Here is a 26,465-nt window from a genome sequence, read left to right as displayed (position 1 = left end):
ACTATAAATTCGACACTGATAGTGGCCATTATCGACCATTTAATATATCTCTTTCTCCTCTTCCCGCAAGTGGCGGAGCTGATCTTGCATTTAAACCGGATCGAAAATGTCACAGTTCATCAGAATGATCCCGAAAATTGTGGATTAGACACTAATATTGGTCATTTTCAATCATCATTATTATTATTATTATTATTATTATTATTATTATTATTATTATTATTATTATTATATAGCTCCCCTACCCATCCTCCGTGCTGCGGCACACGGCATCAGAATTGTCACTGTTAATCTCTGCTACTCTTAAAACTATTGATTCGACACTAATATTAGTCATTTTCGATCATTTTTAAATGTTTATCCTCTCTCCTCTATTGCACCCTCCCCCTCCCCAACTATTAGAGCTTAACTTGGATTGAAACAACAGCAGAAATGTCACTGTTTTTCTCATCGACCCCGAAATCTATGGATTCAACTCTAATATCGGTCATGTTTGATCATTTTCAAGTTTTTGTTTTCCTCCCCCTCCCTACTTTGCATCGTCAAAGTGAATAACCTAAAGCAATCCCTGTCCCTAAACCAATGTATGTTGGAAATTTGATTGAAATCGGTCACGTGGTTCAAGAGTGATGAAGTCACAAAAGTAGTCATTTTTATTTTTATTTTTTACATATATTTTTCCCTCCACCTCTCCTACGTTGGCTCGTCAAAATGAAACGATAAAAACACTCAAGGCCCGACCCTCACATATGTTGAAAATTTGATTGAGATTGATTGAGTGGATCAAAAGGTATTAGGTTTTATTAGTTTTTACTTATTCGTCCCCCTCCCCCTCTCCTAGGATCTACCGTTAAAGTGAAATTAGAAAAATGTTTCCAGATCCAAACCTCATACATCTTGAAAATTTGATTGAGATCGGTCAGATAGTTCAATAGGTATTAAGTTACATAATAGTCGCTTTCAGTCTTATATAAATTGATTTTTATATGTCTCCCATTCCTTCTCCTCCCTCACGGTGCTGCGTCAAATTTAAATCATAAAAGTGATACCAGGCTTGAACCTCATCTATGTTGAAAATTTGATCGAGGTCGGTCGAGTGGTTCAGGAGTTATTAAGTTTTATTTCTTTTTACACCCCCTCCTCCGTCCCTCAGTTCTACCATCAAAGTGAATAGCCTAAAACCAGCCCAGCCTTGAAGCTAATCCATGTTAAAAATTTGATCGATATCGGTTGGGCGGTTCAGGAGATTTACTCACAAAAGTTATTTTCAATTTTATATATATAGATTGGTAGTGTAGAATCTAGATATTTTCCCATTGGGCAACGTAGAATTTTGCGGGACTTTCCACACCCCGCCACCCTTTCCAACAGAACGGCGGATGCATCGCTTTTATAACTAGCAATCGTCAACATTGAGACTTTTCCCAAATAGGCAGTCCTGGCTTCGATAGAAGAAAAAAAGTTTGAAGGGCCGGATCAGGGCAGTGGAGAAGAATCATCTTTTATTAGCTACACAAAACGACTAGCCGACGTGATGGCCACTATGGCCTCGCATCATGTAGTCCATTTTTTTAAACTTTCAATGGAGACCTGCCTACGTATTTTCAATTGCAGAGGAAGGTACGTTGTATGCATTAACATTACAAATATATGAGCATACTGGCATTGAAATTTGAAAGACGTTTAGGCCAAATTGAATTCAATAGGTGATTGTATTTCCTTTGTAGGAGCTTTTACTTTTTACTTTTGCAGCTTGTCGTCCCCTAAATTGCCGCTCGGAGCGTTTGTCTCTTTTCCCAAGATCTGGCACTGATTATTAAAGATGACTGTGATCTGCAGAGGTCATGGCTTAGTTATAAACAATAATATAGTAAGAAACTAAAACGTAAATATAGTGAGAATAATAACAACTCGCTGATTGTGCGAGCTGTTTTTCTCTTTTTTTTCCTCAGCTGATCTAATAGTGACTGTGCCGCACTCAGAACACGTACAGGATAATTGACAACACCGCACGCGAGCCCACCTGAAATAAGTTCGAGCTTAAATTTCTGAATGATTCTTTCAACCTACATTCAAGGTTTCTTTATAATGTCAAAAATTATATTGTATATTTTATGTTGAACTTCGCTTACAAAAGTTTGCTCTTCTCTCCAAGGTTTTAAGTTCAATCCCCTTCTTTCTCTTCGTTCATAAAACCTAATGACCTTCTTACTTATTCGTGGCATGATTTTTTTCCACACAAGTATTAAACTTTGAATTTAGCGCTTGAGAGTAGCAGAAACATACGAGCTTGATATTCCTCCGCGAGACCAATATCCACTCATCACTGAGTTCTGTTGCTTGCCACTAGATGGCAATATAAGATGCAGTTACGAAAAAGGAGCAATTAATGATTTAAATCAATACAATCATAACCTTGAAATTCAGTCTCGTTTCGGCTCAAAAAGTGGAATAGTTTCCCGTATGGATCAATGGGGATCATTTTAAAAATTCCGTCGGTATTCAGTCTTCTTAAATGGAAATTGTCGCCGATCAATAGAAAGTTAATATGGGAGAACTATGAAATAAAACAAACAGACAGGCGTCATTTTGTGATAAAATTACATGGCGAGTGCATTTTATCTGATTCAAAGCTGTTATCGTCGAATATACACAACTAAAGGAGCCCTGATTGGCCAAATTTAAAAAACCGCAGCAAATTATCCCTCTACAGGGGAATTTTTTTCGTCACCACCGGTGGGAATACGGGTTTCTTATTATCCTAAAAAACCGTTTAGGTGGGACCCAGACCGCTCCAAAACTATGATCGTGAAATATCAAATGTGCTAATAATAGTATGCCAGAAGTGCTTGAAGAACATGAAGAACTGAAATGACACATTGTGTAGGGACAATACGCAAAAATAAATGAAATACGGTTTTTTATTTTCTGTGGAGAAACGGTTTTCGGGGGCAAAATACCCACCCAAAATTTTGAAATTTGAGGTCCAAAAGGCAAGAAGGAATGCATCGAATTGAATGATATTGTGGGTAGATAGTGTAGTCATAAAATGAGATAATTCGGTTTCGTATTTTCCTAAAAAAAAAAGGTTGGATGAGAACGGACCTTGTAACCCGTTGATTACGAAATATCGAAAGTGCAAATAAGCATACGTCATAGCGTCGTAAAGACTGGAAAATTGGAACGAAACTTCGTATAGGGACAATTTGCAAAACAATAAATTAAACGTGTTTTAATATTTGAGGAAAAACAGTGCTTTGGCCTAGGCCACTCCGACAAAAAAGTAAATATTGCCGTAATAGCACAGGAAGGAGTGGAATGAAGCAAATGAAATTATGTGTAGATATTATATAAACCCAATGTAAAATAAGGCCTTTCGTCTTTCTCAAGTGTCCGAATTCGTTTCGCTTTAAATTTGGCAGATCAACAGCTAACTGGAAATAAATTGACATGTTTTTTTTATGCGCAAAAACATTGTAAGGGTTAAACATTCCTCCTGAAATACTATAAAATACGTTATACTGTTTGTGCTTGTAGTTGATATGCCAAATTTTAAAAAAATCGGATTAATACACGACACTTGAAAAACACGAAAGGCCTTATTTTACATATCTAATATCTATATACAATTTCATTCGCTTGGGCTCACTCCTCCCGAAACTCAACAAATCGTTCCACTCAACAGTTTTTTTTTTCTTTCAGGAAAATACGAAACACGTATTCCCTCATCTTACCTCTACAATATTTGTGAACATTTCATTCACTTCGGTTTACTTCTTCTTGCCTTTTTGGGTCAAATTCCAAAACGTTTGACGGGGGCTCTTGCCCCCCAAAACCGTTTTCCCCTCGAAAATAAAATAACGTATTCGTTTATTTTTTGCCTATTGTTCATACACAAAGTTGCGTTGCAATTCTTCATCTCTTTTACACACATCTGACATACTGTTACTGGCACTTTTGATATTTCGTGATCAAAGGTTTGGAGGGGTGCGTGCCCCACCTAACCGTCTTTTGCAAGCAAATATGAAACCCGGATTCCCTCATTTTGTGTCTACAATGTCTGCACAAAATTTCATTCATTTTGGTTCACTTCTTACCTTTCGGGCGTCAACTCTCAAAATTTTGGGGTCTATTTTTTGCCTCTGAAATCCATTTTCCGCAGAAAATAAAACAAACCTTATTCGTTTATTTTTTCGTATTGTCTATACACAAAGTTTCTTTGCAATTCTTCATGTCTTACACACTTCTGAAATACTGTTATTACCACTTTTGATATTTCGTGATCAAATGTTCGGAGGGGTCGGTACCCATCCTAACCCTTTTTTCAAGGAAAATACGAAACCCGTAATCCCTCATTTTATGTCTACAATGTCTGCCTACAATTTCATTCACTTCGGCTCACTTCCTTATGCCTTTCGATCGTCAACTTTAAAAATTTAGGTGGAGGCTTTTGCCCCCTAAAACCGTTTCTTCGCAGAAAATGAAAAACATTATTCGTTTATTTTTTTGCGTATTGTCCATACACAAGGCTTAGTTTCAATTCTTCATATCCTTTACACACATCTGACATACTGTTACTATCTCTTTTGATATTCCGTGATCAAAGATTTGTAGATGTCCGTTCCCCATTCAACCATTTTTTCCATGAAAATATGATACCCGTATTCCCTTATTTCATGTGTACAATATCTGTGCACAATTTCATTCACTTCGGTACACCTATTTTGATTTTCGTGCGTCAATATAAGAAATTTTGGATGGGGGCTTTTGCCCCCGAAAATCATTTTTCCGCAGAAAATAAAAAAAAACGGATTTGTTTATTTTTTGCGTATTGTCCATGCACAAAGTTTCGTTCCAATTCTTCCTGTCCTTTAAGCATATCTGACATACTGTCACTGGCACTTTTGATATTCCGTGATCAAAGGTTTGGAGGGGTCCGTGCTCCACCTAACCGTCTTTTCCAGACAATACGATACCCGTATACCCTCATATTATGTTTACAATATCTGTGCCAAATTTTATTCATTTCGGTTCATTTCTTCTTACCTTTCGGGCGTCAACTTTCAAAATTTTCGGGTGGGCTCTTATGCCCCCTTAAACTGTTTTTCCGAAGAAAATAAATAAAACGTATACCTTCCTTTTTTTGCACATCGTCCATGCGCATAGTTTCGTTGCAGCTCGTCATGTCCTTCACACACATCTGACATACTGTTACTAGCACTTTTGATATTTTGTGATCAAATGTTTGATGGGTACCCTGCCCCACCAAACCCCCTTTTCAAGGAAAATACGAAACCCGTATTCCCTAATTTTATGTCTACAATATCTGTGTACAATTTCATTCACTTTGGCTAACTTCTTTTTGCCTTTCGGGCCACAAATTTCAAAACTTTCAGTGGAGGCTTTTGCCCCGTAAAACCGTTTTCTCCTAGAAAATAAAAATGACCGTATTGGTTTACTTTTTGCGTGTTGCCCACACGTAAAGTTTCGTATCAATTCTTAGTGTCCTTTACACACATCTGACGAACTGTTACTAGCACTATTGATATTTCGTGATCAAGTGTTCGGAGTGTACCCTGCCCCACCTAACCCTTTTTTCAAGGAAAATACGAAACCCATTTTCCCTAATTTTATATCTGCAATATCTGTGTACAATTTCATCACTTCGGCTCACTTCTTTTTGCCTTTCGGGCCTCAAATTTCAAAACTTTAGGTGGGGCTTTTGCCCCCTTAACCCGTTTTTACGCAGAAAATAAATAAAAAGGTTACCTTCTTTTTTTGCACATTGTCCATGCGCATAGTTTCATTGCAATTCGTCATGTCCTTTACACACATCTGACATACTGTTACTAGCACTTTTGATATTTCGTGATCTAAGGTTTGGAGGGGTCCGTGCTCGTCCTAACCGTATTTTCCAGGAAAATACGAAACCCGTTGTCCCTCATTTTGCGACTACAATACCTGTACAAAATTTCATTCACTTTGGTTCACTTCTTACTTTTCGGGCGTCAAATTTTGAAATTTTGGAGCGCGTTCTTTTGCCACTGAAACCCATTTTCCGCAGAATAGAAAACAAACCGTATTCCTTTTTTCTGCGCTATTATCCATACACAAAGTTTCCTTGCAATCCTTCATGTCCTTTACACACATCTGACAGTGTTACTAGCACGTTTGATATTTTGTGATCAAAGGTTTGAAGGGGTCGGTGCCCCATCCAACCGTTTTTCCAGGAAAATACGGAACCCGTATCCTTATTTTGCGTCTGCAATATCTGTGAAATATTTCATTCACTTCGGTTCACTTCTTTTGGCCTATCGGGCTTCAACTTTAAAACTTTAGGTGGGGCTTTTGCTCCGTAAAATCGTTTTCTCCCGGAAAATGAAAATGCCCGTATTGGTTTATTTTTTGCGTGTTGTCCACACGTAAAGTTTCGTTGCAATTCTTTCTGTCCATTACACACATCCTACGTATTGTTACTAACACTATTGATATTTCGTGATCAAGTGTTTGGAGGGGTCCGTGCCCCTCCAACAGTTTTTTTAAGAAAATACGAAACCCGTGTCCCTCATTTTATGTTTTAAATATCTGTGCACAATTTCATTCACTGCGGTTCAGTTGTTCTTGCCTTTCGGGTGTCAACTTTTTAAATTTTTGTGTGGGTTTTATATTAAAACTTTACATTATGTAACTTTTTCGTTTTTATGAGATTATATTTTGCGGGAAAGAGAAATGCTTTCCTCTGGTATCTGTTTGTTGTTATTCATTTTGTTTGAACTGCTTAAGTAAGATCATTTCGTAACTTTCAATGTCATCCAACTCCGTCACAGTAATAAAATTGTCATTCTTAACAATTTATTTTATTCTCTTATTTGGAGTTTGTCACACTAATATATTTGTTACAAAATTCAGGTTTGGTCCAACGCCTTTCGAATTCGCAACCAACCTGACCGCCGAGCTTTCTGGGTTGCCTGTTATTGCAGGAAAAAAAGGAGAGCAAGTGGTAATGCACTTTTGGAGTCGTGTATACATTCCGAACAGACATTCATGTCAACAATCGATATCTCGAATCACTGATCGACTCCGGAAATTAAGGCTTACTGATATGGCTTCTCTGTTCAGCAATGTAAACAAAGAATCAAAGCGAATTATAATTACGTTATATACTGCCGTACCATATACTTACTGATATAATATGCTCAACAACGTTACTACCGTATATTCATAGTATACTACTGTATATTCAAATATTCATAGAATGTGCTGTATTGTTGGGCAATCACAGTAGGGAATGTGCTATATTGTTAGATAGCTCGCTTAGTAAGAAATATCAAGTGTGAGCAAAAACGAAACAAATTCTGGAGACAAACATGGCAGAAATAAGGAAACTGGGTCCCGAAGATTATTTGGTAATTTGTTCGGGATCAAATGATATTGCTAAGAATGAGGCAACCAATGTACTCAGGGAACTTAATAAACATTCTCAATACTGGAAAGATACAAATGTAATAATAATGTCAGTACCAAAGAGCCATGACCTTTCTGATTTTTATGTGTTAACGATAAAATTTTGTCAACAAATAGGAAACTTAGAAAAGTAGCTACAATTCACAAGATCACTGTCATAGATGTAGAGCTGGAAAGAAAGGGATTCACAAAACATGGTGTGCACTTAAACAAAATAGGGGGAAAGAAAACTTCTAGAGAAATAATGCAAATAATTTTGAACAAAACAGAAAAACGCAAAAGGATTATTCCTCTTAGTTCGGTAAAGTATACAGTAAAGGAGAAGTTCACCGATCAGCAAAAAAAAAAAAAAAAAAAAAAAAAAAAAAAAAAAAAGTATTCGTTCCAGCGGGAAATTTTGTGTAACAGAAACATCTACGAAAATTCCAATCACCGGAACAAATGCAAGTGATGTGAACAAAAGCGAAAATGAGGGCATTCAAGCAACACAGAGCATTCGGAAATCGACCCGCTGTAAGAAACTTTAGTGAAGATTTTTTATGCTAAACAAACCTAGCACGGAGCTAGGTAAAAATCAACATAATGCTATACAAGGGTGCACGAAAAACATTAAATTGGTTTACGCAGTGATATAATGGTAAAGCAAAAGACATTGAACTTATAGATAACTAGCAGCGTTCACCCCGCTTCGCTGGGGTCACCCCGGAACGCAATAAACTTTGTTACTTAGATAATTTTTACTTTTTCGCTTTCAAGTGATATGATAAAAACCATAGAAGATTGCAGTAAATGTTAACATTATATCGCCTGTCATTTATGTTAACCCGCCGAGTGACACGGTCATGTGGGTTGCATATAAATACGGTTAGATTTAGCTATGATGAGCTAACAAAGGATTTCTACGTTATGGACACTTGAATGGTCAATTATCTCAAGACACTGGTAATTGAAAATTAAAGTGATATGATAAAAACCATCTAGGGTCCAAATTTTAATAATCCCCCAAAAATGAAAGAAATTGGTTCAGCCGTATTAGCGTGATGAGCTAACAAAGGATTTGTACGTTCTCTTTTATATATATAGATAATGAAGTTGGTCGAATTAAACAGTCTAACTTAACTAGACTTCTTAACGTTAGAAACATAAATGATACAATTCAAGCACAAAGTAATTCTGATCTGTTTTCAAACATGAAAGGTGTTATAAATTGTGACTTTGAAAATATCTTGATGTTCCACATTGACATACAATAAATAAGAAACAAATTAATAGTAATTGAAATTTTTATTGACTCATTTCCGTGGAATATTATTTGCGTTAATGAACACTGACTTAGAAATGAAGAAATACTACTATACGTACCTACAAATTATATCATGGCAGAAACACTGGCTTAGAAATGAAGAAACACTTCTATACGTACCTACAAATTATATCATGGCAGAAAGCTATTATAGAAGTACAATTTCCCATTGAGGAGTAGCAATTTATTTAAGAGATGGCTTCACCATTGACAATATTGTAATATGACTAAAGCATTTTGGTGAAGGGCGATTAATATTTTATTGGTTTTGGCTTCAATATTTTGTAAACCTTTCTATATTAAATGTAAATAAAATTCAATTCCCAGTCTGGTGCTGTAGGTCATTCACACGTGCAAAGAAATTAAGGAAGGCTCATAATAATTTAAAACTATGTCCAGTTAAAACATTCTTTTAAATAGGAAATATAAAATTATGTTATGTAGCAAAGTATCAAGGAAATAATAACACTTCCTACTTCACGTTATGAGGTAATTATAAAAATGTAATGGTAAGCGGAAGAAATGACGGTACCAAAACTAGGAAGAAAAGGTAGGTGGACAAAAAAGAGTAGGGAACTGGAGGAGTTTTGAAGTGACCATCTGACTAGAAGGATCGACATCTCAAAAATCTTCACTCGTCAAAGTCTGGGTGAGTACAATGCTGGTTACTATTTGATATCACACTTTATTATTCGACCTTGTCACAAAATTCGTTTAATTCCTATCCTATCTTCAAAATTCATTATGACAGTTATTATAAATTTTAACGTAAGGCCTCAGCACCAGATTTGGGTAATTATCTGATCTGATATCTCTACTTTTATATCTACAATTATACCATTCATCTTAACTAATTATTTGCTCTACGTAAAATTAAATGGTTAAGGTTATTCTAAGAAAACTTTCCAAATTGCCCCCATGCTAATATGGTTATTAATACAATGAGTTATGTGTGGATAAGATTGTATATGTCAACGTCCGGATTTCGGTCCAATATATTGGTGGAATAAGCGCCGAATTTTGTGGCTAGCGCCGTTGTTAAAAACATGTTATAGGAGTGAACATAAATGATAGTGCAATTTTTCCGTTTAAAATATAAATTTCGATCCCGAAGCCACACATATATGAGTAAGGAATCAAATCATGCAGAGAAAAATTACATGGCCTATAAGATTTGTTATTATCCAGGATGGTGCTGATATATATGTTTGAATATGTGCATACCATTTCCTATAGAGAATTCTGTGGAATATACCTTACAACAAAGAAATATTACTTATACATATAGATACGTTTTGCGTTTATGATTGAGTTGCTTTTCATATGTCAGGCATTTTTAGGATAACGTATTGCAGTGCATTGTAACAGGAAATGCTTATGTAGACATTAGCGTGTGCGAAGGCTATCTTGAAACACGAAGTTAGTTCAGTACAGAAATCACGTTCAAGGATTAAATATTTATTGTTACAAAAATTATGAACAGACGTAGAGTGAAGTTAAGATCATACATGGCGACCCCTTCATCTCCCTCCCAAGCACATAATAGACGTGGTGAAAATGTTAACCAAAATAATGTTTCTCAATCTAATTCTCAGTCAGGAACACCCAACCAAAATTCACGACCTATTGTAAATGTGTATACAATAAATGTGTATAGCAAAGCCCCTCCCGAAACAAAATCGTAAATACGCCACTGCCTATAGCCTATAAATATGTACCTGACGGGACTCACTGGGACTTTGAAGCGGAAGTTCATGTACAGGCCACCCTGTGGTATTGCACGATAGCTCTATCGGTAATTACAGAGTGAAGCTATTGGTTATTTTTAGGCTCTGGCTTTTCAGAGGCGCCTCTCAAGTAGCTACACGTGAAATAACACATATTCCGTTTGATTTGCACTGTACATTGTGTTTGCAAATCTGAAACCAGAGCCTGAAAACAGTCAATAGATTCACATCGTCATTTCTGGTGCAATGCTACACGGTTACACATGAGCTTCCGTTTGAAGTCCCGTAGGATTCTCATCAGGATTTCACGGATGTCTCAGGAGTCCCACGGGATCGTCCCGGGATTATCCCATTCGCGTACGTGGTTCTGCCTGAGGATATCCTCTTGTTTCCTACGGGATTCTTCCTGCATGACTCCCGCTGGAGTCCCACTGGTCGTCCCGTTTCCCGGGACAAACGCGGACATCTGGAACTCCCGTGTCAGTCCCATGGATGTCGCAGGAGTCCTATGGGAGCGTCCCGGGATAGTCCTGTTTTCCCGGGCGGGAGGGCCATGGGACATCCTAGGGAAGATTTTGTGCTATTAGGGGCCCAATATTTGATGCAACGAAGAAAACAACTGACAATCTATAAACCACAAATCGTAACATTTTGTGCATGGAGGTCTCAAAGTTACAAGAAGAAATTGCATCACTACGTTCAATCGTTCAAATTCTATAACGAGGAAGTGTGCAGTCTAATGCTGCTTGTAGACGATTCAAGAAATCTTGGACAAGACCATTCAATACAGCAAATTTACACTTTCAAAGGAGTATTGTTCAAGATACTTGAACTTTAGTCTCGAATAGCCTTGAACCAACTTTTACACGATCATAGAGGTATTGAATCTGTTTTCCATTCTTGTTAATAGATGGCAGTCCAAAACAAATGACTGTAACTATGGAAAAAAAATGAAAGCGAAACTGTGTACTGATTTAGTTCAGACCTGCGTATGAATAGCTATAATATTAGCATATTTTTCGTTACTTTCTGCAGGCATTTGTAATTTAATAGATTATATTTAATTATTTAGAAAACAGGTCAATTGATTTTCCATCAATTCCATCAAATTTTCACTAACTATTTTGTCCCTTTTACATTAAATGCGGGTTAGGTAAGCTGACGTTAAAAAAATAAACTGCTGCTAGGGTATAAAATCATTCCCTATACTAAGCTTTTTCAAAAATCTGATTCTTCAAATAGCGTGCTGATGACAGAACTACACTAAAAAAGAAAAAAAATCGAACTGCTTCCTAAAATTGTATCATGAGGAAATGGCTGCCTTTTGATGCCATTTATGCTATGGCAGTGAATACTGTTTAAAAAAGCCTGAAATCACAAAACCAAACGAAGCAATGATAATTTTTCAGCTACTGAACTTGCCGCCCATATCTGCATCAGACTTTCTTCACAAATCTATCCCATATTTGGTACTGGTTAAGAATAACCTGTGAAACGAATAGTAATTTTACTGTTAAAATGTGTGAGTGCGTATGAAGGAGGATTGTCTGAGAACATGTCTTTATAATGTAGGAAACTTGTATTTCATGTTTACAAGTTCAATATATTATCAGTATCAAATCATTACAAGGGCTATAGTTCAGTTCAAATTAGTGAATACGATGTCAAGGGTTTGTTGCACTATTCTTATCTATCCATGATTCTTATTCTTATGTTTCTTGCCCTATAACCTCCGTCGATGATGCACCTGCTCCGTACGGGGGTACTCTTTCGTGGACCTTCTTCAATGCTCCTGCCCTGACACTGTTAAATAACATTCTTTCTTTTATTTATTTTTATTATTATTTGTACTGTCTTGTATGTAGCATATCCCAAGATGAACATTTGTTCCTTACGGGAAAGCATTAGTAAAATTAATCTGCATGAGTGAAAGCAACTTTTGCCTTAAGAAATTACTCTTGAAATACTACGTGTGGATTTCGTGATTTAAAAAAATAATTACAATAGGATAACATGTAATAATTTCCAGGATACTTCAGTTTCTGAGCATATTATCAATCTGTCCGCAATTATTTGATATTATCAGAGATTAATAACAGTGCAAAACGTCTTATTAAATCAAGAAAAGCCAGTTATATATTTCTATTTATTTAATGGAAACTTCTTTTTTAATCTACACTCTGTATTCTTGTATATTAAATTCTCAAATTAATACTTGTACTTCTCATTGCCTCAAAATTTAACAAAACGTATGGGCATGCAAGCATTATAACTATATAAATCGTGCATGTTACGAACAAAAATACTAACAATATCTTCCGGCGCAAATATTAGCTTTGTTTATTATTATAATGCACACTTGGAATATCAGATAATTATGGAAGAGTAACGAAAAATATTTATTCAACAACTGCAGCTCTGCGTCACGACGCAATAATAGTTGTGCATTTTCCTGCACTCAACTCGAGCGCTGATCGGCTATTGAATGCTCTTGAATAGCATTGTTTAGAACAGGACCGAAAGAAAATTTATTGAACGAAACTATTGAATTCAAGACAAAAATGACTTCAGTGCTGACGTTTTTTTCATCAAATAGTAGGGGAAACTACTGTACCTAGGGACAAATGTACCAGGGGATATCGTTGATTTATTGTAGAAATAAAGGGATAATATGACTGGTTCTTATCAAGTAACATTGCTTAAGTTAACACCTGACTGCCTAAAGTCCTACAGCTTGTTGATGTTCACGCGTTTTCCTAAGAAAATACGAAGTTTAATATTTGTAAATTGAAATTGGAGATTTTGAGATACGTTTTTCAGTTATAGTATTACTAATTTGATTTTGTCGAAGTACATTTGGTGTGTTTTCGAAAGATTACGTACTCGAGTATATATCATAGAATAAACGCAAGGATATCCGTAAATAGTGAATAGTTTTGACTCGCGATGTGATTCAAGTGAGGTTGATGTACCTGTGGACAGTGTACCTAGGGACAGTGGCGTAGGAAAGGGGGGACCCAGAGGGGCCGGGCCCCCGTAAAGAGGTCCGACACTGTACTTCGGTACTTTGACGTTTGTAATTTTCTATATATTTTTATGTTTATATATTTCTTTGTTTGTAATGTTTCTATATGTACCTATAACAGCACTTGCCCCCCCCCCCCAAACACACATCCTGGCTACGCTGCTGCCTAGGGACATGGTTCTAGGTACATTGTTCTAAAACTCTCATTTATTTTAAGGATATTGAGGAATGTCTCGTAGCAAATCAGGGATAAAACTTCCAAGTCCTAACAAAGAAGACGTGGAGAGGGCTGTGAAAAAAGTTATTCAGAAAAAAATATCAATTCGCACTGCAGGAAAAAAATATAATTCTAGAGATTTCGTTCTAGTGAATTTAACAACTAAAAAACAAGTAAATATTTGTAAAATTAGATAAAGTAAAAAGTTGGATACGATGAATTCAGCGTACAGTATCTCTGTAAAGGAAAGTCTCGTGATAGTTATTATTTTACTCTTCAAGAAAGCTCTGAGATCTACAATATTCCTCTTGAAGATATTGTTGTAAAATTACTCCTTCCAAACATTCTTGGTGCTTCAACTACAAGTAGTTTGATAAAATTTGAGTTTCCAGTGTTTCTTAGTGATTATGACTTAGGATAGTTATTGTAAAGTCAGTTGTGTCGAGTGCTGCCGAAACAGATATTTTTATGGTTTCAAGAACGAAATACTTTAATTAAAGACTTTAGTTTATTGCAGTGTTCTGATACGATTAGTTCCTCTTGCATATATGTTTACACTAAAATGCTATATATGGCTTTTATATTGTTTACTAAAGTATACATTGTGTAAGAAATATAAAAATTACCCATTAAATTTGTTCTTTTTCTTTTACAAATATAGATTTACTTTTTGTGTTTTAAAAATTCATTACTATCCCTTGGTACATCACTACCTGCCCATAGGTACATCGGCTACATGTATTATCTGTCAGGAAAGTAAATGTACACCTATTTTTAGAGTCTGGCATTCCTGCGCTCCATCCGTGGAGATTATGAGAATTAAATCAATCAAATGTTTACTGAGGGGCAAGAAGAAAATTCTAATCTGAATAAGACATTGCAGAGGGGCACAAGCTGTGAATACGAATAGTGCATAGTGTAAATAAAGGACGACACTGAAAGAGAAAGCCAGAAACAGATGCTAAACAAAAAAAAGGGTAAAAATTGTCGAAGTGGGAACAAAAAACACAAATACAAGAAATACGCCGACAACCAACCGTTTACCACGACATGATCTTGCTGCAGTGGTTAAAGTGCTGGTTTACAAATGCAAAGGAAGCCAGTTTGAATCTTCGGTGAGGACATTTTTTAAATTTTTTTAATAATACATACAGCTCATGAGAGATGTTAAAAGAGGTCGTATTTAGTCTTTCGTAGCAATTATTATTGGTAATGTTTAGTACTAATAATACTTTTTGTCTTTGCGTATTCCTTTTATTCTTGTCTTCATTTCGAAAGAAAATAATATCCGAACAAATGCCATCAAAATCCCTCTTATTTTGAATGTAAACGCCATTTGCAATTAGTAAAGAATAAAAATTGAACCTTCCGACGTAGCTGCAAAAAGTAAAAAAGAATATGAAGTGGAGGAGTTCGAACCCATACTTATGATTATTAAAAATACAATCTTTACATGGCTTTCACCTCTCGACCACGTATCTACTTTAGCAAATAAGAGGCTTGTGTTTAGGTTCGACTGGTCAATACGTTTTGCAAAGAGGCAAGGTTTAGCTCTGACGCAGCAGAGGTGCGAGAAGGGTGCAAAGCACTTTTTCTCTCTCCCTCTGTGTGTCTCTTTATCTATCTATCTGTATATATATATATATATATATATATATATATATATATATATATATATATATATATATATATATAACGCTATTTGAGAATGCCATAACCACCCTAATTTTCAAGGATTGAGACGAAACTTGGCACAAACATTAACTGTTGGAATATCTTGAAGAGTTCGTTAACCAGAATAATCAGATAAAAATGTTCAAAATGGCGGCTCTTCAAACTCTTAAAAAGTTCGAAGGGAACCAAATTCCACCCATTCAGAAAGTTTGAGTAACTTTTCCTTTTCTACTGAAATATTTGTGTGCAGGGATTTATCCTCTCTTATTGAACTATTGGACCCGATTAATCACCTAAACAAGGTTCACGCTCTTTCGCTACGGTTAGGCTTTTTTTTGGAGGAGGGGGATATTTTCCTATCGGAACAAGATGATTGTTAGTGGTGATATGAAATTACACATTGAAAGTGAAGTAACTTGTGAAACGTGTTATTTGAAAGAATAATATAATAAATGTGCTTTCCCCTAACACAGACAAATGTAAATCATGTATTTCGAGCTCGGTAGCGTGATTGGCGAGGAGTGTTATTTGATTTGCTTTTTAGTAACACATTCCATTGCAAATAAATGTAGGCAACATTAGTGGTAAGTAAAATAATAATAATAATAATAATAAGTGTTGTTTGTGGCAAGGCAATATCTTCCTCAATTCTTCAAACGTAATGATTGTAACGCCATATCTCCCTTACAAACAAAATATTAGCAATTTATGTCGAGAGAACGGGAAATTGTAGAGTGACGGGAGCAACGTTGGACAGTATGCAATCATAGTAGTCAGAAAAATAAGCGATTTCAATACAAAATGAGCGAAGAGTCATTGTCATGGGGCCACGGCAGAGCCTCTTTAGGCAAAATGTCGATAAAATATCGAGAGAATAGGAGATGATAGTGGGATGAGATCAACGTTGGATACCGTGGACCCATAAGGCTCATCGAAAAAAGTAGGGGGGGCGCCAGTGAGCCTTATTTATATCCACATAATAATAAGAAATTAAATTGCCGAAATTCACACACGAGTTAGCTAGTAATATTTCATATTATTATTATTATTATTATTATTATTATTATTATTATTATTATCAACAGCGTCTTTTCATTACGTGTGTGTGTTTGACATGAAACCAAAGAGAAGATCCATCATTCGTAGAAAGAATAAGAATAGTCAGTTAATTTAACTGCGAAGGACGGCGAAAAGGATACGAAAAGAGTGATTACCTGTAGCGAAAAGAAGCAACACTTTCTCTCAAATGGATAAAAATTCAAGCCGAGATAGATTCGAATTGCATGGACGGCGCGGAAAGCCAGTGCTTCGTCTACTTTTTTTTGTACTGACTCACCGAATGTGTTTCAGTAACTTGCTTATTATTAATTTTACTTGCTCCACTCGTTTAACTTGCTTTTTCTAATAACTTATAACGACTGGGATACGAATACAGAAATATCGAGGACAGTTAAAAATCATAAATGCTCTCACGCCGGGAATCGAACCCGGGACACCATACACCAAAGGCGCACGTGCTAGCCACTAGACCAGCGGGGAGGGCACCGCTCACTCCCTGTGTCGTTAGGGATTACGACCACTGTATTATCAGCTATCACTTCCGTGGGTTATATACAATGATCATATGTTCCTTCTTTGCTGGAAGAGTTAAACCTACATTATATGTAATACATGAGGTATTTAGACCAACATGCTCTTCAATGTAATAAAATGGTTATGCTGGGAATAAGAAAAAGAACATTCCTTGAACAAAACGGAAACTATTGGCATCAGAAATATTTATCTACGAGACATGCGCAGAAGTATAATTCAGAATAGTTACTGTTTAGTTCAATAAACGAAGAAAGGGGTATAAAAAAGCAAACATGTCGCGATCAACGAAATCGACCAGAGCTAACAGGGGCGGAAGCAGATGTGTAGTAATACAACAACTTGGTTAAATTGATAACTCGTTCTGTATCATGTATTAGATCGTATCACAACTTTACCGGAGAGCAGAGAAAGACTTACTACCGCTATCATATAATAAGCTTTAGTAACACGATCATATAGACACAAATGGATGAAATTCTGAGTACTATAACTTGGATTTAACGGAAGCCGTTTAGATATTCAGTGGTTTGCAGGGTTGTATAAGACACAAAAAGATGACACAATACAATTCTTCATACCTCAGCTTCCAGTAGCTAGATACATGCAACTTCTGGTTAGATACTAGAACCGCTGTCGGATTTGACATGACGTATTGGAGGATACAAAATGCTTTGCATTACTTGTTTGTTTGTAGACAGCTACTAGCTTAGTGTTCTAAATGGTTGTGTATAAACTAGGGATGGCTAATTACGGAATTTTTACTTTCCGGACTCCCGAATGTAAAACCGGACAAATTCCGGAATTCGGAAAATTCCAATTTTTGAATAATTCCGGAATTCGTAAAAATCCGAAATCTAGAAATTCCTGATTTCGTTAGCATTCCGGAATTCGAAAAAATCCGGATTTTTTCGAAATCCGGAGTTTTTTCAATTCCGGAATTTTCTAAATTCCGGACTCTTTCCGAGTTCCGTAATTCTTCTGAATTCCGGAGTTTAACTGAATTCCATAATTTTCCGAAATCCGGAAAGTGAAAATTCCGCTTCCGAAAAGTGAATTTATTTTTGTTAATATGAATCATGGCGGGAATAAGTCTTTGAGCAGGTAATGGCGGCTGATTTGAAAGAAATGGAGAGTATGAGAATTCAATCTGTCATATCTGTAGTTTCGTGTGGAGAAAAAACAAACTTGTGAACCAACGGTTTAAGAACAACTTAAGTAATTAATAAAAACTTTGCCGACATTTTAAAAGAAATATGAAAGACATTTTGAATCGAAGAAATATAACATACAAGTTTGCAAACGGAGACAAGAAACGTAACCAGACTAAAGACGAATCGTTTACCGCGTAGCGATCGTGATTCAGTGGTCAATGTTCTCGTGAGAATCCACGTCGCAATTATTTTTACTTTATCATTTTTGATGGCGATTGATCGGCGATGGCATACGTTTTATTATATTCAGATATTTGAATACTCGGATGTTTCAATATTGAACTATCAAATCTTCAGGAATAATAATAGTAATAATAATAAACTAATAATAATTATTATTATCTCGTAGAAGATTTAAAAGCTAGGAGCTAATTATTGCTCAGGTCATACCATTACAAGCAGAAACGTGACATTTGGAAAGAATATTTCGGTTTGGTTTAATGTTGCCCACGAGAAGAGAAATTTCTCATATCGTTTCTAAAACAAACCAAATAACATGAGAATTAACATTTTACATTCGAGACGGGACAAGGCTAACTCAACGTTTTCGTCTCGCTGTGGAGATGAGAATCGAGACGAGACGAAAAGTATCGTAAACATTTCCCGTCTTGTCTCCATTTTCGAAATAGTGTATGTCCGTTCTTTAAGTAACAATTGTTCTGTAGACTGAATCTCATAGGCTATTTCGTTATATTGTATTTCAGAGCTCATTGGATTATGGTCTGTGTAAGTATTTTTGTAGCAAAGCTTTTATATTTACCTCTGCATTTCCTAAAAATTAGTTTATCATATGCTTTACTGTTGAGTGATATTCAGTTATTTTTATTACAGTTATTTTCCTTAAAACACACAGTAGAATACTTTCTACATGAAACTTTAGTGGAAAGCACTTGCTTAAAATGTAGGTAGTTGCAGAAGTGTGTCTCGAAGGTACGGAACCCTTTCCCCGAAATCTCTACTTTTAAGTAAGTTTTGCCAAATTTTAAGGCAAGTTTAAATCTTTTAATGCTATTATTATTATTATTATTATTATTATTATTATATCAATACCGTGTATAATCTTTAAAAGATACGCTGACTGTCGATCTCGGTCGTCCAGAAGTCTTGGGAAGGCAAGGACATCGGTCACGTTCTGGGTTTGAGTTCCGAAGGGACAAGTATTCGGGCTCGAGCCAAAAATTGTTAAAAGTTATAGGCTTCAGCCAAACATGTTCAAAACAGCTGGGACCGGGTTTAGGCTCGAGCGGCTCGGCTTATAACCGAACCGAACCGAGAAGTGAGCCGAGCCAACAGCTCACCCAACCAATCCGATTTGAGCCATCTGCTTAGTTGAGCTGAGTAGAATCGTGCGATAGACTAGTTTCAACTTAGCTGGCTCGAACCGGTTCACATGACCCGAGTAGGTGACCCATCGCAACCGAGAAGGCTCGAGGCATCGGCTAAATTGAGCCGAGTCCATGGCTCGTTCCAACTGAGCCGGCTCAGGTCATCGGCTCAATTGATACGAGCCGAGCCGGTTGATATCCATAGCCGGGTTGCTCTTCTGCTTGGGCTCAAGAATTCGACCGTGCATGTCTCAGCCTTGATTTTAAGGACTACAGTATATACTTATATTGGTGATTACGACATTTGAGGCTGTCTCGTAATAATAATAAAAAAAACTCTTGTTCTCTATTTATCTAGACGAGACGAGATACACTAAACTTACCCCACGAGATGCACTCAAATTACGAGAAAAGATGCATCCCTGTCGTGAGCAACACTAAAAGTACTCCACATTATTGCTTACATTTCTCATGGCTTTCGCTTTCGAGTCTAATCAGGCCATTATTTCAAAACGAGTTAAAACAAGCTGTACGAGCGAGCGAGCCATTATCAAACATGACTCAACCAGAAACTCGACCTCGAAAACAGCAACTTGGCTCGGAACTCAACTCAAGAAAATTACCTTTGATTCGACTGGAATTGAACTCGAGTCGAGTCGAATTTTGGCTCGACTCGTGCTCATCCCTATTCGAATTTGTATTTTATGTTTCCACTTCAACAATTTCTACTCTTTTCTCTCCGTTTACCTGCTGTCTCTGGATTTCTCTGTCGGTGTCGTCCTTTATTTACATCATGCACTATTCTTATTCCCAGCTTGTGATCCGCTTCAATGTCTTATTCAGTTTAGGCTTTTCTCCTTACCTTGACTACACATGTGATTAATTTAATTCTCACTTTCCGCGCAGGACCGATGAAAAATTATTATTATTATTATTATTATTATTACTATACTTTTGAATTTGCACGGCGAAATTACTGTATAATACGATATCATTTCTGTAATTTTACTCCATTGTATGTTATTTAGTTTATTAATGGGCACTAAATTGTCCCCAGATCATCGAATAATTAACTTCGGCATGTACTTTGCTGGAAATATCATTGCCGGAAAATTACCGGTTCTTTCCAAACATCAGGGCTGAACTTAGCAATATTTAGCTTATGATGTTGCATGAGAACATAATGTAGGGGTGATGTGCTGGAATTGTGAGTAATACAGCTAATCATTATAGCTTCAAATCCTTTTCAAGTTATTTTATTTTCAAAGCAATCGTGAAGAATCGAAGAGTGACTTCTCATACTAAATGAACAATCCTTAAGAAAGTTGACGCAAACACTTGTATCATGATAGAGACGATTTACGCATGTCAATTGGGAAAGGGCAAGGAAATTACTAGGACATTCGAAACACTTCGTTCATCTGCAGTTTTTAATTTATCGTTCTAAGAAATAAATACTACACTATTTGTGATTGTTAAACTAACTTTGGCTTAGCGCAATCGGTGGAATATGATGGTCTCTGTAATAGGCTTATTTCTGAATAAGTTTGCCTATTGTAGAGACTCACATGTGTGAAATTCGGAAAATTTTCGTTTTATCGATCACCGCCCTCTGATTCATACCCCTGATTAGATATACTTGCTTCCTCATTTTCATTGTATCACTTCTCTAATAAATGCCAGTGGAATTTTTACCAAGTTTTCACTTAACATCTCAAACGGGTAATACGCTCTCTTTTACCACCTCTCACGTGCTGTATGCATTATTAAAAAATCATTCTACTTGTAATGGATTCGAACTTACGTCCTTTGTATTTTAAATGTAGCGTCTTAGTCACTACATTTCTGCCTTCTAACCATCTAGAATATGACAATTAAATGAACACAAAGAAAGCGGAGATAAAGAAAGTAGAAATTGTCGAAGTGGGAACATAAAATATAATGCGAACATATATTCCGTAACTAAACGTTTATCAAGCAACAATCTTCGTGTAGTGGTTAAGGCGCTAGATTACAATTCCAAACGACGGCGATTCGAATTGCTCCAAGGAGTATATATATTTTTTTAGGTTTTTAAAAATAATGCATAGAGCACATGCGAGGTGATGAAAGAGAACGTATTATCGGTTTAATACGTTAAGTAAAAAAGAGTTAAAATTTCGGTGAAATTTATTAGAGAAGTAAAACAACGAAAACGAGGAAGCAGGTATATTTAATCAGGGGTATGTATCAGAGGGTGGTTATCTCAAAAACTGCCAATTTTCCAGAATTTCGCACATGAGAGTCTCTACGATAGGCAAATTTCTTCAGAAATGTGCCTATTGCAGAGGCCATCTTGCCAGAAAGCCGTAAAATTTCTATGCAATTTTGCCCTTTTGTCTATCTTCACCTCAGAAAGGGAAAGAGAGACAGAGAGAGAGAGAGAGAGAGAGAGGTGTTCCCGGAACTGAGAGGGAGGTGCTTCCATTCAAATCAACGAGATGACAAATAGACGCTTACATAATGAGAATGCGGATTACAAACAACTATAAAACATCAAAGTGATAATTGCAAGCATTATCACCTAAGGTTCCGGAACCGTGACGGCCAATGAAACATGATCCGGTGACGGACGTCGAGAAATAATTTGATAATGAAATGAAAACAGAACTTTAGGAAAGAAATTATTATGAAGCACTAGACACAACATGACTGCCTGTTTCTTCTCCTCATGTTACATTGTCTCATTTTAGCGAAGTGAAACGGAGCCTGTGTCTCGTCTCGTGGCTATCTCAGTGTCATCCCGTGTTTCCGAAACGAGAAAAATTGCTATCTCGTCTCCTTTCGTCTAATTTCTTTCGTAAATCTCATAATAATAGAAGTAAAATTGGAAGCCATGCGACTTCGCAATGTAACGAAGTTTACAAGTTAGAATTGATAATCGGACAAGAGAGGGCTATGGAATGATTTCGAGACATTTAAAACGCGACGAGTCCAGACAAGGACATGTCACGTCTCGTCTCGGAAAACGAGACAGACGCTTTGTCTCGTCTCATCTCGGATTTAAGAAAGCCTATATTGTCTCCCCATGCTGAATTGGAAACCTGTCACCAGAATTGAAGTGGGTCTTGTGTCAAGTGAGACATGTGGGTCAAGATGTGTAACTCGGTTAGTGGGTCATGGATCAACAGGATGTGACCCACTGCCATTCACCACCTCTCGCGACCCACCATAAACCAGCGATCCACCATAACCTACAGACTCACTACGACCCACCGACACACTCTGCTTAGTGCATTGTATATAGCATCCTCTGAACAGTGGTGAATATGTCTACATTTTACTTTTAGGGTCTCTATTTTCTTTTTTTTCTTTTTTGGCATTTGTTTCTATTTACTTACCTGAGATGACTATATCTTACAAGGGAAAAGCAGACTTTGTTAAATGAACTTTCGCGAGGTAGTTGTGCATATTTAAAGTGTTAATATTACAAACTGGGAGAGCGCAATAACCAGAAATAGCCTAGAAAATGCGTCTAAACGTTTCGACTCGCAGTATATATGATACGACGCCTAAAGTTCCCAAGTGACGGTATGGCAGAATGTGGAGCATTCACGATTCACGCGTAAAGGATCGCGAGTTCGATTCCCGCTCGAGTCAACTTGCTTTTACCAATAAAGTAGTCATTTATAACTACAAGTAAAATATTAATTCACCATATGTTTATAATGCATGAAACAATAGGAATTTTTAAATCAGTTGTAAAACTTTTCAATGTTTCATGTGAACAAGATACAAATATAACCTATTTCGTAAAGTCGTTAAATGAAAAATGTTCTTGACGATTCGTATCTATATCTGTGGACAGAGTGCGATTTGCGAGGGGGATAATTCGGAATCTCCTTTGGCTATAGCATTCATCCAGTATTCCCTAGCGGATTTCCCCCTCATCCCCCTTGCAATTCGCATACTGTCCATAGATATAGACACGAAACTTTGGACACGATTGTGGTAACCGTAATACAGCTAGTGATATCAATATATTTATGAAATATATTATATTTTGTATCTAGTTCACATAAAACATTGAAAAGTTTTAGAACTGATTTGAAAATTCCTATCATTTAGATTATATCAACATATAGTGAATTAATATTTTACTTGTAGTTATAAATGACTACTTTATTGGTTAAAAGCCAAATCAAGTTGACTCGAGCGGGAATCGAACGCTAGACCCTTTAAACGAGTCGTGAATGCTCCACACTGTGCCACGCCGCTACTTGATAATTTTAGGCGTCGTACCGTATATACGGCGAGTCGAAACTTTAAGACGCTTTTTCTAGGCTATTTCTGGCTATTGCGCTCCCCCCGTTTAAATGCGCAGTACAATCTCGCGAAAGATGGCCCGTAAGTTCATTGAACAAAGTCTGCCTTGTCCTTGTTAGATATACTCATCTCAGGTAAGTAGAAACAAATGCAAAAGAAGAAGAAGAAGGATGGAGCACAGGAATGCCAGCCTCAAAAAATAGGTGTATATTTACTTTCCTGACATAATACCTAGGGACAACTGACATGCCCCAGATAGCACAGAAAAATTTTTAAACATGTTTAAAAATTTGCAAAGGCAAACTTAAAGTTTGCAAAAAACTTGCCTTTTCAAATGAGAAAATTTGCCGAAAGTTCAATGCAAATAACGAAGTTGACGCTGGCTGAGTTTGCAGCAAAGTTGCCTCAGAAAATGAAAACATCTGCCAATACAAACGAAATGTTTGCGACTGCACAGCAAGAAAGTTTGCCAGGACTTTGCTGCAAATATTTTGTGCAAATTTTCTTTGACAAAATTTCCGAAAATGAGCTGATAAATTTGGTGAAAATATTAAAAAGTTTGCAACAACATTGCAGAAAGTGTTTTCACGATCGCAAGATCATGTTTGTTGCAAATGTATCAGGTAATGTTTGCTGCAAACTTATAAAGTGAAACCTAACTTTATGAAACATCAAAATTTTTATAATGTGGATCCTTTTTTTGTTACTGGCAAGCATTAAACATCTTTAGCTACTTGCCAAAGATAAGAAACTTACGAACGATAAACACACAGACTAAGGATATCGCAATTTATCTACTTATTCAACGAAACGATCATATCTCTCACACACATCCACAAAATAACGTCAGGCTGCCTGGGTCAATAAAAACATCTGATAAGAGACCAGTGAGTTTATTCTGGAGTCCTTTGGTGCATTGGTTTTTCTCGATTCTCACTTCCCGCTTGTTTTGTCACAGTTGATGTAGCGCAGTGAATTTTGGGTACGATGCGCGTGCACTCGGTAATATCATCACATATTTGCTTTCAGCAAGTTTTTCGAAACAAGTTTTTTTTTTTTACAGAGTTGCAAACTGTTCGCGACGGCAAACTTTCAACGCTATATTTTCAAAAAAGATGCAAGTTAATTGCAGTAGTGAATTTATTTTTACAAATCAGCGAAAATTTGCAGATCATATTGAAAGCTTTTAATAAATATTAAGAAATTTTGCCTTCGCAAACTTTCAGACTGTTTGCTCCACTAAACGAAGCAAAAATTTGCCGCAAGTATTCGTGCTATCTGGGGCTTATACTTAAATTGAAATTCTGTTTCTGCTATTAAAGAAAGATTTCCTTTGGTTGTCTGACATACTTTACAAAACATTTACCTATTAAGGGAATATATTGCATGTTGTAAAAAAATGAGTTGATACGGAAAAAATACAAAATAAAAAAAATGTCCCTAGGTACAGCAGCTTCCCCTATTGAATGGTGTTGAACAAGAGTCTTGTTCAAGCTTTCTTGGATCGTCTACAAGCAGTATAAGAAATAGTAACATGTATGACAGTGGTACAGTTCAATATCAAATCAACATGTTACATCACACTGAGCCCAGGTAGAGTGACGTGAAAGTAACCACACTACTATCACTGCTGCACAGAATGTGAAAACGATGCTCAAAACAAAATGAAAAGAAATGAAATCTTTAAGTTTAACGACCCAGACTTATGCCGGTTAGGCTAAAGGAGACAGATGGTAATACTAAGAAATGAGTGAAATGAAGAAAGTAGGAGGAAACGGGAGAACCCCGAGAAAACCCACGAGCATGGTGTTTGTCTACCACAAAATCCACACGGCGCAAGCTGGGATCGAACCAGGGACCCCAAGCACAGGAGGTAAACGCTCTACCACTGAGCCACCGCGCCTCCCGATGCTCAAAACAAGTGTAAATACAAATCAAGTGAAATCAACTGTAAGGAATAATAATAGTTTTCCTGTTCATAACACAAATCGCAAGGGCCATTACCTTCCAGGGGGGGCGATAGTACCCCCCAGAAGACGAAACTTTCTTGTTATATATATATAATCCATCCCACAGTTTAGAGCCCTTAAAATTAGCATTATGACAGCCACTGCCCACCCAGAAGTCGGTCCTGGATCCGCCCCTGTTACCTTGTAGAATAAATAGAAAGACAAAACATTTTCAAAACCATCTAGTGTGGTACTCAGATGGAGTGTCAACAGCGTATGAACAATTTCAGGTGAAAAAACCTAAAAACCTGTAGCACGGTGTAATTAGTGTAAAACAGTCAGTAGAAAAGAACAAAACTAGAATGAAGTATGAGGCAACTTCAAAATCTACTTTATTTTATCAACAAAGGAATGTACGCGTGTCGGAATCAACACCAGAGCGAAACATTGAGTATAATATGGTCAAAAAAAGGGCGGAAATTAACAGTCAATGCGTGGCAACGAGAAAAAAGAGTTATATTCCTGCGGGCAGTCACAGTAGGGAATGTGCTGTATTGTTAGATAACTTGCTTAGTTAGAAATATCAAGTGTGGGGTTGTGTGAAACCAGGAGGAAAAAATCCGGAAATTTTGGAGACAAACATGGCAGAAATAAAGAAACTGGGTCCCGAAG

The 26,465-nt window shown here is 36.6% G+C and overlaps 1 protein-coding gene and 1 non-coding gene across 2 annotated transcripts in view; both read right to left on the bottom strand.

Moving 5' to 3' along the window:
• The window catches only part of LOC145689343 (uncharacterized), a 380,527-nt gene that overhangs the window by 255,741 nt on the left and 98,321 nt on the right, over nucleotides 1–26,465 (bottom strand). The gene's annotated exons all lie outside the window — the stretch shown is intronic.
• Nucleotides 25,676–25,747, bottom strand: TRNAR-CCU (transfer RNA arginine (anticodon CCU)). Its single transcript has one exon. It is a non-coding gene; the product is annotated as a tRNA-Arg (tRNA).

The sequence above is a fragment of the Thermobia domestica genome, chromosome 7, assembly GCF_964235325.1.
Source record: "Thermobia domestica chromosome 7, izTheDome1.hap1.1, whole genome shotgun sequence".
Taxonomy (NCBI): domain Eukaryota; kingdom Metazoa; phylum Arthropoda; class Insecta; order Zygentoma; family Lepismatidae; genus Thermobia; species Thermobia domestica.
The sequence above is the reverse complement of the archived record's forward strand: the minus strand, read 5'-3'. Positions and strand labels throughout refer to the sequence as shown.